At 40.9% G+C, this 17,809-nt stretch overlaps 1 protein-coding gene across 7 annotated transcripts in view; it reads left to right on the top strand.

Moving 5' to 3' along the window:
* The first annotated feature begins 9,618 nt into the window (after positions 1–9,618).
* Positions 9,619–17,809, top strand: part of CHL1 (cell adhesion molecule L1 like) — a 139,710-nt gene continuing 131,519 nt past the window's right edge. For 5 of the 7 annotated variants that reach the window (XM_054076722.1, XM_054076724.1, XM_054076723.1 and 2 more), the window contains exon 1: positions 9,940–10,059. The gene's annotated coding sequence lies outside the window, so the exon portion shown is untranslated. Of the gene's footprint in view, positions 9,777–9,939; positions 10,060–17,809 lie in introns of those variants that run through there. The other 2 variants (XM_054076721.1, XM_054076718.1) reach the window with 1 other exon arrangement.

Raw genomic sequence — 17,809 nt, 5'->3', positions numbered from 1 at the left:
TGCTCAGCTCTTTGTGGTCAGTCAGTACTGTCTTCTCTTTAAAAATAATATCCAACCCAGTCCAAAGAGTGGCTGGCTTTTAACATTTCTAGAGATTTTTAAGCAGCAATATTAATATTTTAAATAACAGTCAAATAATACTAAACAGCAAATTGCTCTTGTGCATCTCCTGGGCTGTAAGTAATATGCACAGTCAGTGCATCAACTCTGGACACACGATGACATCCATCGAAGGCCATTCTAAATTGTCAGATATGGACTGCAGAGCAATGTGTCCCATCTATCCATTTAGAGGGTAAATATACATCTCCAGCCTAGGCACTATAAGAAGCTGACACATAACAGCCCCAAATCTTGCCAGCTCATTGGTCTCTCAGTTCCTTTTTTGAGAGCATGGACTCGGATATCTGCCAGAGTGCATTGGTAACAGGATAAATGAAATTCCACAGTGTCCTTTCACCCATCTGGAAACAGCAGTTCTGGCTGTTTCCCATTGACCTCACAAGATTAATTGGCAGTTGATAGTCTTTATATTCTAATTTTCCACCTAAGGGCCCTGTTATGTTTCTACTGCTGTGCCTGAAGAAATGTATCTTCATGTAGAATTGAAATTTTTATGAGTGCAAAAGCTCAGATCAGAGGAAGTCATGCCTGTTTTGAAGTCAACTTTTGTCTTTCCATCCATGCTTACTCCTGCCTTTGATAGAAAGGTTATCTTATAATGATTTCCCCTTTCAAATGGTTTGTGTTGGGAGTTTTTTTTTGACTTTACTTTTGCTGCAGTTGCATTATTAAACATCCTCTCTCTATTTTCAGTCAGTCCAATATGTTGGCAACAAGGGTGGAGAACAAAATCATCCATTTTCAACAAACACGTAATATTTTATCTAGTCACTATTGTAAGAAGAGGAAATACAGTCACCCCTATTAATTAGGGGATAAATTAACCATCGGATCCAAAGATAACTGTATAGGTTGAAATGAGATGTAGTTACATAGAAAGAATTAAAATTTGAAACTTTTAAAAATTATTTATAGCTTGAAAGAAAACGGTAATCTCTTCTCCCTCTCCCTTTATCAAGAAAGCGTGTAAGCTTTTTAATGTACTTCAGCACAACATGGATGGTACTGAGGAAGGATACATGTTCTCGCAAAGGTAAAAGCAATATAAACAGTTTCTGTGTTTAAAACTAGGAGAGAGAATAGAATATAGCTTTCTAGAAACAATTGCTTTTAGGAAAGTTCCTTTTGTATGTTGGTGATTACTGTCATTGTGGTAAAACTACGTCTAACTTGCATTCCTGTCCAAGGTTTGAATGTTGGCATGGGGATTTCTTTCTTCAGTGGCTGTACAAGGGATGTGTGCAACTCTTCAAGTGTGGAATATATGCTAGGCTGTGTTCATGGACCTTTTGAGAAGTTGATTTTGTCAGGTGTTTGTGAATACTTCGCTGAGAAATTTATAACCAAATGTGTATGATGCCTTCTGCTATTTTTCTAATCATTATGGATTTGTGATATAAGTGCATTTTACTCCCAAATGAGGCAAGACACTTTAAAAATATACTTTCCGTTGTGCTTTTCACTGCTTTAGTATGTTCTGCAAAGTCACTGCCAGAGATACACATGAACCCAGCAAAAAAAGCAGATGGCAGATGAACTGAGAATGCAGTTTCAACGAAGTTGAAATTTGGGAGCTGTTGGAGATGATAGACATATTTAGAAAAGTATACAGGATAATTTTTCAGCTGATAGAAAATGTCACAGCTCTATTAAGTTTAAAGAGTTGGAAGTCAGCTCAGCTTGAGCTTCAAGCAAAACTATGATAATTCTGTATCATTAAATCAGTATGTAAGACAGCACACCCGCATGAATCTAAATGCAGGTGAATTTGACAACACTTCTTCTCCGGTATTTTCTTTCCCCCCTCAGTGTTGGATTTAACATCTAGCCAAACTAGTATGCACAGAATAGAAGGATGACAGAGTAGGATAAGCCTATGTAGTCTACTACAGCTGGAGCCACTTCACAGCTAGACAGTTCTCAAAACCAGCTTCTTTTTACTGATAGGACTTGGATTAATGGGTTTCTTTTGAGGTCATCTTCATAACCTTAGTTTGTTCCAGGGTTCTGTTGGTCTAGACCTTGTGCTTAGTTATGCTTTTGTAACGGCTGGGTGACAGCAGGGGCTGCAGCTCAACCACTGTGGTCAATCACATTAATTTCTTATAATACACATTCCAAATTAAATCTTTTTTTCTTGAACTAAAAAGTATTTTTAAGACAAATAGATAGTCTGGGTGTTAGAATACTCATAATGAACAATTTGCCACAATTGGGAAGATTTTGCCAAAGTAAAACTAAACTCTCTGGTTAGAAAATGAATTAATAAAGAATTTTCTCATTACCAGTCATTAGATCTTCTTATGCTTTGTCAGCTGGATAGAGGAGCCCTCCATTACAAAATACCCATTCCTTCTGGTGCTAAAGAATGGGGTCTAGTCACCTCTTAAAATGGTACTTGATGCATTCTCATTGCCCACTACAAGACATGTTTTCCAATGTTGCAGTTGTTTACCTGACTCCTTGTTGAATCCTAACAAGCAGTTTGTTATCTATATTGAGATGCAGATGGCAGAACTAGACACCTAAATTCCAAAATACACATTAGTACAAAATACAAAAGCCATAGAGACTCTCCAAACCTACTTAATATCCTCTGCTTATAGAGCTATGGATTTTGTAGCCCTCCAAATAGGTAAGGTTCAACTAACGGATCTGAAATCCCTTTCAGACTTACATCTCAGAGTAGGAGTTCTCCATGTGAGTGCCAATTCTATGACTTGCATTCCTTGTTTCTTCCTCCTCCACTACTCTGTATTTACTGGCTGTTCTGACAAAGCATACTGCTTGCTTACAGACAGCTCACCAAACGGTTATGACAACCAGCACCACGTGCCTCCATTTACTGTTAGTTTTGACTTGAAAGTTTTTTCACTGTTTATCCTTATAATTTAGATACTGAAAGAAGCGGTAAGTATTGCCTGCGCAGTCTACTGAAATGATTAGGGTATACTATCGTACCTTACAAATAAAATTCTGACAATTTTAGGTAATCCTCAGACCTTAAATCGAGGATCTTGTAAGGATGCAATATTTGACTCATAGTCGTTATCTTGGCTTAGTGACAGTATTTTCAGTATTTACTGAGTGGTGCTTATTTTTAATAAAATGTCATGGGTTTCCGTAACATCTTCTTTTTTTTTTTTGTTAGTGTATATAAATGTATATATTTAAGGTTGAAGGGTAAGAAAGAACTGTGATTGTTTTTCAAAGTGTGATTCCAATTATTGTATCTGATTTTCACAGTACTATTTTTTTCTTCTTTAATGTCATGTCTGAAGGACGGTGAAGAGGGATAAATCATTTATATACTATGTTACATGACAATTGTTAATATTTTCAAAAGAATTCTTATGATGTTGATCAAACTACCGCTTCCCTGCTTGCATTAATAATTTTGTATAATTGCTGTATTTTGACTGTGAAAAAAAAAAAAAGTTTTAATACATACTTATTTGTATGCTTTTGTTTCCTAAGCCTTCTATTCTTCATATAATTTTGTCTGTCTCCTAGAATTTAAAAACAGTCTGCAATATAATTGGAAAATGTGTATCATACCATGTAGAATTTAAAAGCAAATTGTCTGGACTAAAATTGCTGATGCAGGTGACCTATTGAACACCCTACAACCCACCAGTCAGATTAAATTGGTAAAGGAATGCAGGGGGCACCAAATGGTTCAACAACAACCTATCTAGTGTTTTGTTTTTTATTTGGACTTTAATATAGGTTATTTTAATAAAATCAATTCACTAGATGGATTTAAGAAATGGAAGAATACAAATGATAGCATTAGCTGAGACCACTGTTTGTTCCTGTCTTAGGAGATCAGCGTCATTTCTTTTTTTCTCATGAAAACCAAATGAAACCCTCAGCAATCATCTTGTTCATGTGTCTGCAGAACTTTGCAGGGAGGTCCCCAGTTATTCTGAATCAGCTGTTTATGTTCTTAACTGGGAATGCTTGGCTTCAAGGGCAGCTACAGCAATTCTGTAAATGTTATCTGTTATTATAATCCAAATGGGTTTGGCTCTCAGTGGAAAAATATGTACAAACCATTTCTTTAAAATATTTGGGGTTTATTCTTGCGTAGAGGAGTATAGGCAATCACTTTGTGTTGTATCAATGTAGAGGTTGGGAAGCAGACATTTTGTATAAATTATGCCAGCTGATCTTGACAGAAAGCAAAATGAACACGTTTTATTCAGTAGTTGATGAGTGATAGGTCTCATCTACATCACTGAAAAAGCTATGGCTCTGGTCATGGATTATCCAGGCAAAGGCTTCATTTTACGTATCCCACCTCCACACTAGGCATGAATAAGAACAACTGTGGGCACCTTGTTGCTGACGTTTTGTCCAGTGACTGGCAGTGATTGTTCAGGAAACAGAAAAATCTTTATTGCTAGGCCTCTCTAATCTTTTCCACAAATGAATGAGATCAATGCCATTGTCCTGATGTGAGTCACGATTCCATTTCTCTAAATATTGTGGCTTGCTCCTTCTGGGCTGTATGCCAGTTCCGCACAGAGACCAAAGATACATTTTCAGATAGCATTTTTTGTGAGCATTATACTTTTCTTTATAAATGAACTTGTTCCATTGCGTGGTGGATGACTGGTCATGCGCTGGTCTGCTGTTCAGGCACAGCTTTTCCAATAGATTTAGTTTTGTAGCTTCATCCCAGAAACTGGTGATAACTGGGAAGGCTACCAAAGGAGAAGGTATCTACAGTGTAGTGGCCAACCAGACTGATATGGCAGATCTGTACTTTCAATATATGTATGTACTTGAATCCTGTGCTATGGAGTCTGGGACATCTGGGAATGCCACTACTGCACAGTGCAAGAACCACCCCCAAAACCAAACCAACCCAAACCTATAATTATAAAAATCTTACCTAACAAGCAATAACATCAACTATGACAAATTACAAAGCTGCATATTCCATTCCATTCCATTCTATTTTTATATACTTTATATATTCATCCAGAAACAATTTCTTTTTAAAAAGGTTCTAGGATCTTTAGTGAATGCTTGAAGGAAAAAGCATGAACACTCTGTGGTGACACTACTGGAGCTCAAGCTTTCCTTCCACATATGTCCTAACAAAGGTGAGGCTTATTTTTCTCCAGGTTTGGCCCAGCGAATCTTTAATTTCCGCTTGATGAAATATGTTCTGCAGAGCTCAGTCAACCAGTCTTGGAGCACAACGCACACTTGTGCGGAGCTTTTTTGTATAGCGGGGAATTACACCTAAACTCCCATCTCCAGGATAAGCTCTTTCATCTCTTGCTATGGCTGTTTTTCATGGCCTCCTTTTTTAGTAGAGACGTGATTGTCCTCAGAAGCACGTTCTTACAGGCCAGCCGTAAGAGATACATGGGTCAGCGGATGTGGTGACTTGATACTCTATGAATTTGACTGGGTTTTATCCCGATGTTTAGATCTGAGCGTAAGTATGGAGGAACTCACTTACCTAACTTGGGTCTTTAGGATTCATTGTGAGATTCTTGCTCCTAAGCTTTGTGAATTTATTTGTTTTGTTTTGTTTAAATCTAGACCTGACCGCTGTCTTTCAAAAAAACTGTATGATACAAACTGTAGAATGAGAACCAAATTCTGAATCAATTCACTGAATTGAATCCTACACCTATTAGTGTTTACAAAGCAGATAAGCAGCTCACTGTATTTTGGTATCATATTTGTTATTACGGATTAGATCAATTGTTTAGCTACAGCAGCAAATACTCCCTTTTTAATGCACTTAGTCAGTTGTGAAATCATGTACTCAGTAGTGGGGAAAAAAGAAAAACCTCCATAGCCCCTTCAAGCAATTTATGCCCTGAAGCATGAGATTTGATTACCATTGTTATTATCTTAGCTTGCATAGCTACAAATGTTGTTAACAGTCATAAAATTATCCAGCCTTTAAAAAATTATATTAAGAAAAACATCCCAACATTTCACTCCAGGTTCTTCAAAGCCTAAATTCCTGGAGTTGATTCAAACTGTGAAAAGTGGTAGTTCCTTTAATTCTATTTTTTAATTTGCTGTCCTTTGATCACATGGATTTTTCCTGTATTCTCATTATAAAGGAGTAGATGAGCATTTTCTAGCACATCTGTAGATTCTCTGACCTGGTCAAGACCCATCTAACTTTCAGCATTTCAAAGATAAGCATTGAATATGCTTATCAGACAAATGTTTAATAAGCATTGATGGGATATACATAGCTTGCTACATGTTTTCCCCTTTACTGTTAAACTCCTTCCCCATGAGCTCAAAGTTTCTAATGCAGTTTTTTGCTTCTCAGTATATATCCCAACTCGTAGAATTTAAATATTCTAAAAATTCCATAGTTAATTTAAATACTATAAAATGTTGCAACAGGTTAGAATTTCCAAAGCAATTTTTGACATGGAAGAAAATGCCAGTTGTCACAATGTCAATTATTTTAGCCATTTCATTTTTCTGAGACCAAAACAGGTTCCCCGAAACTCATCCTTTAAAAACAAACAAACAAAAAAAAAATCAAATTTTGGCTCTTGATATTCAAGTACATTCACATTTTATTTTTGCGTGTCTACCTATTAAAAAAATCACATCATCTTTATTAACAAGCTGTGTCAGTGGGATATGTACTGACAATTACAAGCAAAATTAGTTTTCTCTAAAGAAAATCTGGCCAATCTGTTCTTTTGTCCTGATACATTTTGTGTATGTTAAATGGCATTTAGAGCAAGATCAGAAATCTTCCGATCCTCCCATCACACTTAGGAATTGATTTTAAAATGGTAGGTATTTCTTGAGAGGGTACCTTGAAGTACAATCAGGTTATGAGTTGAATTTGCAATAGGCACAAACACACCCTCTATTCTTTCTGATTGCTTTAGACAATTCCTGAGATAAACATTCTGGGTGGTTTTTTCTCTCACACTTGATTTGAGACAATATTGTGTACTTAAAGTGTATTTTAAATATGTGATCAATACCAGCCTAGAGAGATTTAATGTAATTTTCCAATGTTTCTGGAAGTGTTTGCCTCTTTCTGCATCAAGTAAAAGTGTTGGATGAAAAGGCTCCTTGAATTTCAGTAGGAAATTCCCAAATAAAGAGTAGTTCTGTGGACACACGGACAGGACCCAACTGTGCTTCTCTGTCTTTAAGTCTCTGTGCAGACTTAAGTGCTATGACATTTGCCCTGTTTCATTGCCCAGAGAAATGTGAAGCACAATGGATTATGTCTACTTACACTTTACTTAATTCAAACCCTAGTCTTGGAAATAGATGTGATTATTGCTGTGTCTTATTATGAACATGAGCACATTTTGTTTTGGAAGTGTGCAGCAGTTTTTGGTAAGCTGACATACTTTGACTTCTCGATCAGCTGACTTCTTAGTGGAAGGAAAACTGTATGCATGATTCCATGTTGAAAAATTAAAATCGTTTAATGGTTTCCATATTGCAGGCTAAAACCTAAAAAGAGTGAGAAGATCCGAGGGGGACCATAGTGCTAGAGACGATCTACAAGTTGGGACAGCTGGACAGGGAGATTAAAGTCTAAGCAGTCAATGCATTTTGCAAGACCAGCTTCTTTCTGTTTGCAGGGCAGCATATCTGGGTAGTGGATGTGGCAGCGTAGGTATGGGCAGCCTAGGAAGTTGACCTTGGCAGCAGTCCTGCCTCAAGCAGTCATTGGAGGTAATTAAATTGTTGTCTCTCTTCTTTATGTCAGAGCCCTGCAGAAATCAACCTGGAAACTCCTGGTACCGCTGAAGCATCCCAGGAGGAGGGTAGTATTGGCCAGAAGCGGGTAAGTCATTGCTCCTGTTTTTCATCCTCTTGGCAATGGCAGGAGGGGCAATGCCAGCTCTCCCCAGCCAGCTCCGTTATCTCTGCTCCCAGACGAGCAGAACACAGCTTCCCACCCCTGGCGTCTTCAGTTTTTGCCAACGCTTCAGTAAATCTCCAGTCATCTCTAGATTTTGACTCCATCTCCAATGTCCATGTTTATACTGGGTCAAACGGCTTTTCAGTATGTTGGCAGCCCTGACACGGTCGAGACATTCCTCTACAGCTGTCTCCTTTTCCATTTATTTTCAGAGGTTTCCGCTGCGCGGGGGCACAGGCCTGTTGCTTAGCTGTTGGTTGCTTTGGAAAGCAATGTGCTGTAAATATAGCATTTTACTGTCTTTGGACGAAACAGTAAGTCAATTCAGGATTTGGCTATGAGAGCAGGATTTAAAGAGAGAACTGCCATTTCCTTATGTGTGCTCTGGGCTGAGCCTCCGCCCCACAGAAATCCAATTGCCCAACACCAGAGCTTTCTAAGCAACCACAGCACGCTTTCTTTCCATAACAGAAGCTTTTCACCATGTATTTGGTATGAAATTTGGTGTTTATATTGGTGCAAGTTGACTTAAATGTAATTTGATATGAAAGTTATATCTACAAATATATTGACTTTGCATGACTAAAATATCAAGCCTAACATTGCTTTAACAGTTATGCATGCGATTTCTTAACACAGAACAAGTATATGAAATTATTTTACTCTTTGCCCTGCTAGTTTTCAGATTATTTTCTTTTAGTACCATCTTTAGTTTATAATACCTTTCCTTAAATTGAATTATTTCCTATCCAAAAAGTAAGCTCACCTACCTAAATCTGCTGGAGATGAACAACTTGAGTTAGCCAGTATATCAGCAAATTCTTATTGCTACCGTCCAAAAAATCTTTAACTGAAATGATAATTCCCTGAGTGCTAACTGTGATGCGATAGGATGGTTTTATGGTTTAGTTCATGAATGTTTCTTTATGGTTATTGTTCCTTGCATTAGACAAAGCTCAAAGAAAAGAAAAAACCACCCAAAGGTCAGCGGTGAGACAGAGAACTGTCTGAGAAGTCCGAGTCCTCATGAAAATGATTATGTCTGACCTTCACCACCTCCACACAGTGTCTCGCTGGGGTGTTTAAGAAAATGACTGGCAGATTTGTGATGACTGTCTTCACCAATCACTTAAAAACGTAGCCCGTTCCGCAACAGGATTACAGAAGTAAACCATACAGGCGGAAAGTCTGAGCGTTCAAGCACGCACACAAACCCGATGGGTTTTGGTTTTGCAGGCGCCGTAGGGCACACGCAGCAAAAATTGGGAAGAGGGGCACTCACAAAAAATGAGGAAATGATTTTCACTGCTTTGAATACGTAAAATATTAGAAGTTGCAATGCTTATAGAATCATAGAATCACCACCTTGGAAAAGACCTCTTGGATCATCGAGTCCAACCATTCCTATCTGCCACTAAACCATGTCCCTGAGCGCCTCACCTACCCGTCTGTTAAACACCTCCAGGGACGAGGACTCCACCCCCTCCCCGGGCAGCCTCTGCCAGTGCCCCATCACCCTTTCGGTGAATATTTTTCCCCTGATATCCCAGCCCCTCCCCTGGTGATGACCGCCCGGGTCCTTGGCGAGGGAGGGGCGGGGGCACTGACCATCCCCAGCTGATGCTCTACGGCTCCTCAGCTTTTCCTCTGAAAGAAATGACACTTCTGCACCCCTAGAGGAGGGTAGGATGGGGGCGGGGAGGTCCCCTGACACGCTCCCTTCTTGACCAGCCTTTGCACACCTCCGACCCACGACCAGGTGAGAGCCGCAGAGGGTTTTGCCGGTGGGAAGTGGCTGCCGCTTGGGCCGTTTCTTTCTCCGCTGCCCGGGATCCCGGCGTTCCCCCCCGGCGGCAGGGGCGGTGCGGGCTGCCGGGGCTCCCCCGGCCCCCCGGCGGCGGCTCGGGCTGCGGGCAGGTGGGGGCAGCCGGGGGCGGGCAGCGCTTCGGGGAGGCGCGGGGCTCGTTGCCATGGCTCCCTGCAAGCTCCGCCGGAGGAGATACTGATGCCAGTCACGGAGGGACCCCTCTTCCTTCTCGTGGGTGCGTAGCGGGGCTGGGCTTGGGCTGGTTGGGTTTGGGTTTTTTTTTTTCCCCTCTCTTTTTTTTCCTCCCCCCCCTTTTTTTTTCCCCCTTTTTTTTTTTTTTTTTTTTTTTTTTTTTTTTTCCTTAACGGGGTGGAGCGACTAATTTGGAGAAGCCGGGACGGGGCTACGGAGACGCCGCCGGCTCCGCAAGGTAACGCGGGGGGAGCGGGTGCGCAGCGCTGGGACTGCGGGGACTCGCCCTGTCCTTTCCACCCACAGCCTCTTCAATTATTAGTAGTATTTTTTTAATCGTTCCCCCCCCGCTTCCATACCACACCTGGTCCCGCGCCCCAAGGCTTCGCCCTGCAAAGGGATGAGGATGCGGCGCTGGGATCAGCCCCGCGAAGGGGCGAGCTGGTACCCGCGGCTTGGAGCGCAGCGCTGGGGGTGCGCATCCCGGTCCCCCCGCATCCCAGCAGCGCGGTGCGGGTTGCCCCCGGGCTCCGGAGAGGCTCCGGTCCCCCCTCCACGGGCTCCGGAGCAGCTCCCGGAGCGGCTCGGGCTCCCTTTAGGCTCCGGAGCGGCTCCCGGAGCGGCTTTTCGCGCAGCTCGGGCTCCCCCCCGGGATTCGGAGCGGCTCCCGGCACGGCTCGGGCTCCCCCCGAGCTCCGGTACCGGCGAGTCGGGCGGAGGAGCCGCTGCCCGGGGAAAGTTTGTCCAGGGCTGCGGATCGCGGTGGGTCAGGAGAGGGGTCCGTGGGGCCAACGCTGCGGATGCAGCGCTCGGTCTCGTGTTGGTTTCGGGGCGTTCAAGTTTGCAAGCCCGGATGTCGCGCATCTGTGCAAACACTTGTTTCTTCTTTCCTTCCGAATCGTTTGGTGGAGGGTTATTTTTTTTTTGTTTTTTTTTTTTTTTTTGGTATTTTCTTCCTGTAATACCTAAATAATTAAATTCCTTGTGTTTGGGTTTTTTAATGGGGAAAGTGATGTGATTGTGTTGCAGGAGAGCCGTAGGAATCTTTAAACCTCAGTGCCGTGTGCTGTGTTTTATTAATTTGTGTTGCATGATTGGAGCATCGGAGGTCTCAGCTAAATGTAGGTTTCCCGATGCAAGGAGACTCTGTTTCCCAACAGTAGGACACAGTAAATTGAAATAGACTTTTAATCTATTACTTCTATGAGTGGTGTTACTTTACTTCATATTTTTGGGTTGAAAGGAGTTAAGCGTTGGATAACATACAGGTATTCAACCCTAACTCGACTGCTCTAAAGCCAGGAAATTCATTCTCAGTGCTACGTAGGAACAGTTTTGATTGAAACAAGGCTGGGTTGGATCAGGCTTTGAGCAACCTGATCTAGTGGAAGGTGTCCCTGCCCGTGGAAGGGGGATGGGAACTAGCTGATCTCTAAGGTCCCTTCCAACCCAAACAATTCTATGGTTCTATGTTTTGGAAGATTTCACCAGAGACTTAACAGGTGGTGTTTGTGTGGTTGTCACAGGTTCATTTGATGGGACTGAGTTAAATAGATGTTATGTAGGTCTCCCAAATACCATTCCATAAGCAGTAAATAATAAATATTATAAGTCTAGTCACAAGTTTGAGGAAAGGAGAAGGAGAAAAAAGGTGCGCCTTAAAAGAATATGTAATTTTTGACCATTTGTGCAGCATTCCCTGACTGCAGCTGTGTGCATCTTTTGCCCATTGCTTCCTGTGATCCTCTGCTTGGCTTTTACTGATGTGAAGTATTAAGAGTGCTTGTTTGCTGCTGTGTTAACGCTTATCTGTTGCTTAAAAGTAATGAATTTCATTTGTCTTTAAAAAAAATAATCAAACCAAATAACACCTCTCCCAATGGCTCATTAAAAAAACAGAAAATTCTTGTTAGCCAGTTTCTGTGGTCTTTGCTTAGGCTGAGCATCTGCTGTCAGTGGAGTTTGGCTTACAGAAGAACTACAAGACCAGACTATGTCACACTAAAATAAGATGCAAAAGATAAGATACCAAGGTTTGCAGGAGGTAATGGAGTTCCTTCAGGAATATTGCACAATATATGTGATAGTATCATTAAATATCTTTAATAAAATACACCTGCCAGCAATCCAAGTGTTGTATAAGTTTTGCCATATGCAATGCACATCTTTTAAAGCAGTTCATTCTCTAAACTGTTGTAAATTATTATTGATTTTTATCAAAGTAGGAATAAAATGAAGTCTGCGTATAAAGTGGAAATAGAGACTGTATTTCAGCTATATGCACTTTGATTACATTTAACTTGCTCTCAGTGTGAGTGTAATTATTATGATTAGTAATTAAATTTAATGAAAGAAAAATATAACAGTCCACTTCTTTATCCCAAGAAATCCAGCAGATAAGCCTTCATTTAAGTGAAAGATTACATTATTCACACCGTGAATGTGTACCTCAAGTGGCTTGAATTGTAGCCATCTTGTTTGCCAATAAAATATACTTTATCACTTATGTTTGCAGGGTAAAATGAAAAAGGTAACAGTACGTAACAGACAATGATGTTGTGGACAGTTGCTTCTATGATAAGGAAGAATCTGCTCCTCTCCCCGGTGGGAGAGGACAGGGACTACTTTAAACACTACTAATTAGTTCAGTTTATCTTACATGCTTTACAATGCTGTAGTTAGTTAATTATAGCTTTTCCCATTAGCAGTATGTTAAGAATAATGAATTAACATATCACACAGATCAAAAGAACATCTACAAAGTTTATCTTGGAGGAAAGAAAGTGTTATTGTGTGGCAGGAAGTCCCCCTAGCTTTCCCAAGGCACAGATTTGTTGGAATTCCTGAGCTGGTGCTTCAGAGTCTGATGAATGACTTGAATTGATCACAAACAAGTGACACTGGAGCTCTTGGTTGCTTAGCAACCCACTGAGATGCCACAATTTCTTTTGGTGTTTTTGTCCAGTAAAGTAGAAATTCTGTTTTGTTAATTTTTTTCTCTGCTAGCACAAAGCCCAGTTTATAACAACCTTAGATTATGTATCATTAAAAATCGCACCTAGGTGTAGACTCTGGACAGTAGCATGGGTATGAAAAAAAAGAAAAGCAGGAATCTTACTTGGAAACCATATTCTGATGGTAGTGTGATCGGTGTTTCATAGCAAGTTTCAATTGTTCTTTCTCAGTTAGACTTCTGTTCAAAAACCAAAATCATCAGTGGGACAAGTCAGTCTAACACAGTCATCTACAAATGCTTTTTGAACAGTTCCCCTCATGCTGTCACAAGATGTGAGGTCCTGCGATGTCTTGTTGAGTTACCCCACGTGCCATTATAAGTACATAAAATGCAACATGCAGCATGAGGTTTGATCGTTGTCTGAATTATGTTGGGCCAGTCTGTCCCATCCTGTAGCCCATGTAGCTGGAGAGGTCTGCTAGATTGTTCTCACAGAGGACTTTGGTTTCTTAACAAATCTATTTTGTTTAAGGACATAACAGATTTAGTACTCAAAGAGCAGAAGAAGATAAATGTTATTGTAGTTGTATGTACCCAGAGCACCAATATGTGCTTTAACCTGTTTGTGGCATCCTGTGTACAGTTCACATATACTGAATTACATTTTTGTGTCAGTGAACTCTTTAGTGTTACATTTGGGTCCATTTACACTGGCATCTTAGTTCTGGTCTGCACCTTGAAAAAAGAATTGTGCTGTTGTCCCATCCACACTAACTGTGCTTTGGTTTGTGTTTCTGGGAGGCTGCATAAACCAGATTGACTTCAGATGAACTGGAGACAGAATACCTGTTTCAGGAGTTTACTTTCTGCAATGTCAGCTGATAATGGGCTTTTTCACCTATGGCCTCTTGACTAGAGCTGAACCAAAGCCTTTGCAATGTGGGTGGGTGGATTTGGGGTTCTCAGCACCATTTTGCTCTGCTTATCTACTCCTTTTGAGCTCAGCTACTTGCTAGTACAGACTTATCCTTTTCCTTCTAAAATTGTAACTTAGAAAAAGCATGCTAGGGTTAGGGGAACTGCAGTCTGTCGTAGCGTTTATTTTACTTGGGTAGTAGTTGGCATTCTGGAAGAGTTCTTCCTCCCTGAGAAGAAGGTATCCAGGATTTTTTTTATTTCTTTCCTAGAAAAAGAGCTTGAGTATTGCATGATCTACTGGCGTATTGGACCAGAAGGGGATGTTGTAGCAGTACCCATAATAACTGCTGCCATACTTGGACCACAGTGAACCATATCTCAGTGCATCATTTGTCAGTACTCGTAGGCTAAGATTATTATAGTTCATAATCTGTGAACTTCCAATTGCCTTTCTAGGCTTGGGCAGATTTAGATAAAGATTTAGGTACGTGTGCACTTGTTTGATTTTGTTCTGGGTTTGGTTTTTTTGTTGTTGTTTATATGTAACAAAGTCAAGGCCAAAACCTCAAGGTTGTTGTGTTTGGTCTTTTTTTTTTTTCCCCAGCTGCACTCCATGTATCTGTTTTGTGCATCGATTTCTGTAAGTGAATTTGCATATCCAACTGCTGTTGTAGTGATTGCCTTTGCATTATAAATAGATGACGGTCATGGTAATATTTGGTGTCTTGGGTTTCTCCTCCAAGTGTGCCCAGGCACCCCGTGTGAAATGCATGGTGTGACGGCTGTGGTGATGTGTTATTTTCTGAGGTTGCAGTATTCCCTAGCAGATGTTTCCTTCTTCCTTGATTACACCTGAATGTATGAAAATCCACAAAATGAGGATGGAAAATAGTTTATCATTTAAATTAGTGTTTATTTTTAGAGCTGAACTAGTGTTAGTTGTTTTGAGTGCGACCTCCAGGTGCAGATCCTGCTCCATGTAAGAAGTTTTCATAATTTCTTTTGCGCCTTGGTAGGCCTCTTTTTTTCTCCATTTACTGAGAAAATTGCCAGCTTTTCTTTTCAGGTGTTTTTCTACATTTGGTGAGTCGGCAACAAGATGGAATTAAATTAGAAGCGTGGTGGGTATATAACTCTGGTTAGTGAGGATGAAAGGGAGACTAGGGAGGACAGGGATGACCTGGTTGGATTCCTCCTCATCTTTGTTCCTGTTCTCCTGCACAGAAGAAATAGAGATATCTGGATCCAGACCTGAGCTACTGGGGAAGAAGGAGCTGGTGGCTGAGCCTGGGCAGGATTGTTTCTGTAAGAGTGCAGCTTTCGAGGATATTTTTAACAGATGGCTCCTGATCTGGCTGTAATAGCCGGTCTGTCAGCCAGGCTGAGCTGCCTCAGGGACAGCCCTCTGCTGAGCTCCCAACAGGTAACCTCCAAACAACTGCTGTGGCAAAACCAGAGCTTCTTATAGTGTTCCCATTTGGTCCTCCCCATGTTTGCAATTAAGGAGGGAGGGAAAAGTGAACCTTGCACACCTGCTATGGACTTAGTTTTCCCTTGGGCTGCCCCAGTGCAGCAGCAAGATGTGCACTGGGGTCCTTCCCATCGCTCTGCAAATGCTCTTGGTCTTTAGCCTGGAGACAACCTGCACTGCTCGCTCTCACCTGCCTGGCAGTGCTCCTGCTGCACCTTTTGCTGCTGCCTCCTCTGTGAGGTTGTGGAAGGCAGCACAGGAGCTGTGCCTTCACATCGGCATGTGGTTGCTGGTATTTTTTTAGAGGTGGACAGGGCTGTAACTTCAAAGGCGTGATGAACCCATGCAGGGATCTGGAATGGCTGGGATGTCCCAATGCCCTTGTGAAAAGAAAGTTTAGCTATAAACAAGCCAAGTAGTGAAGGCACAGGACTTCAGTTCCAAAGAAGAGTAAATATTTCAGTGAACCAAAGTCCTCCTACCTTTCTGTATAGTTTAATCAGATGAGTTAGTGCTTTGAAAATCTTATTTTGAGTGCCTCCAATTTTTGGGATACCTTAGAGACGACTGTGAAAGGTTGGCAGTCACTATTCAGGACAGCCTCCTGGCTGAAATTAATTAGTTAGGCAGTAATCTCCTAAGAGTAGTAGGAAAAGATAAATTGCAGAATCGGGCCTATCCACCTTTCAGTCTCTCTCTCCTTTGGTGACTCTTCGAGTGTGACACAACCAATTCCCTGTCAGCCTTTCCCGCTGGCTGACACTGAAGAGGTGGCTTTGAATGCTGCCTGCTGTGCTTGTACGGCACTTGAAAGGCAGAGAAGAGGGCTGCCTTTACAGGGTGTATTCCCACAGCTTTAAAGTATATTTGAAAAATGCATCGCTCAGGTATGTCATGTGTATTACAGCATTAAAACTGATGGAAACCTGGAACAACGTTTTGGTAAAAAATGGCTGGTGCCATTGCTGTATCCCCAATGCCTGAAATAAAATCGGTCTCGATGAATGATTGCTCTGCTTATAGGAAAATTAAAATTATTATTCCAGGGCGGAATTTTTCTGTTGCAAAATACCATAACAATGCTTTAAGCTAACAGTAGTGATTAAGTCAATGGCTATTTTTTTAAGGCATACTCACAAGATGCACAATTGTTTTTGCAGTTTACTGAAATTAGAGAATTGTTCATAGTAAAAGACTGTAGATTTTTAAGCATCTGCAAATTTCCTCAAGGGTGATCTATCTGTCACATCACTAAAATCCTTCCCTCTGTGGTACCAGGATAGTTGGTATTTGTTGATACAGTCCTGTGTGCATGCTTGTACCCCTGCCTCTTTGCCTAATTTGTTTCTTTAACTTATTCATAGGTAAATTACTCTAAACCAGAATATGCTTTCTAATGTATTAACTAGAACTGGGGCAACTGCTCATCAATTATACTGGATAAGGGTCTTGGGCTTTATTTTTTACGGGTTATCCTTTGATGTTACTCCACCATTGACGTTGTTCTAGTAAAATTTTGCTATAGGGAATAGATTTTAGAGGATTTGTGTTTTGACCTGAATACGAGTCAAAGAAGGTCCCATCTGATCTTCTTGGACATAAGAAAGTTTTACAACTGAATAACTTGTATTTACTACTTACTTTGTATGAGTTCTGCTGGAACATCAATCAAAACTGTAGCTATTTTGGTAATTAAAATCCAAAATCCTTTGAGATAAATATTTTTGTTACATTTGAGCAGAAGAAAGTAACACAGAATTACACTACTAGTATCTGGAAGTACTAATGGTGGATTTTATTGTATTATATTTTTAAGAAAGCAATAAACTTGATATGCTGTGGTGACTTTGAGGATTAACACTGCACATGAAAACCACTGGTGAAGTCATGGCGCCACTGAAATAGATGGTCAAACTCTCACTGACCTCCACAGAGTCAGGTTTTTGTCCCAGGAGTGATGAAAATCTAATTTACAATCTAACCAGTTTGAGAAAGAGGCATAATGGCTCAGGTCCTTGACTGATACAAATTACTGTGGTTCAGCTGAGGATGATTGAGTTACACTGACTTATGCCATCTGGGCTTCTGGAGAATCGTGTCTGATGTCTACGTAGGCTCATCGAGTCCATCAGTACAAATGCTGTTACAGGCTGCATGCTCGGGCTCGCTGCAGAGAGGCGTATTCTGTGCTTTATGATGGTGTCTCCTATCGAGTGACATATTCTTGTCTCTTATTTTGACTGGAAACAAATAAGCAGAAAACATTAAAATGCTCCTGTTTTCCAAATCATACAAATTACAGATGTCATCCTGTAAGCGATGTAGTAACAGTGATTAAAGGACTGTCCCAGAGGTACAAAGCTAAGGCATACCTACTTCATTGAGTTTACAGGGTTACCACTGAAATCCACAGTAATTGCTGGGAGTGTACTACCTGCATGACAAATG

The sequence above is a fragment of the Cuculus canorus genome, chromosome 11, assembly GCF_017976375.1.
Source record: "Cuculus canorus isolate bCucCan1 chromosome 11, bCucCan1.pri, whole genome shotgun sequence".
Taxonomy (NCBI): domain Eukaryota; kingdom Metazoa; phylum Chordata; class Aves; order Cuculiformes; family Cuculidae; genus Cuculus; species Cuculus canorus.
The sequence above is the reverse complement of the archived record's forward strand: the minus strand, read 5'-3'. Positions and strand labels throughout refer to the sequence as shown.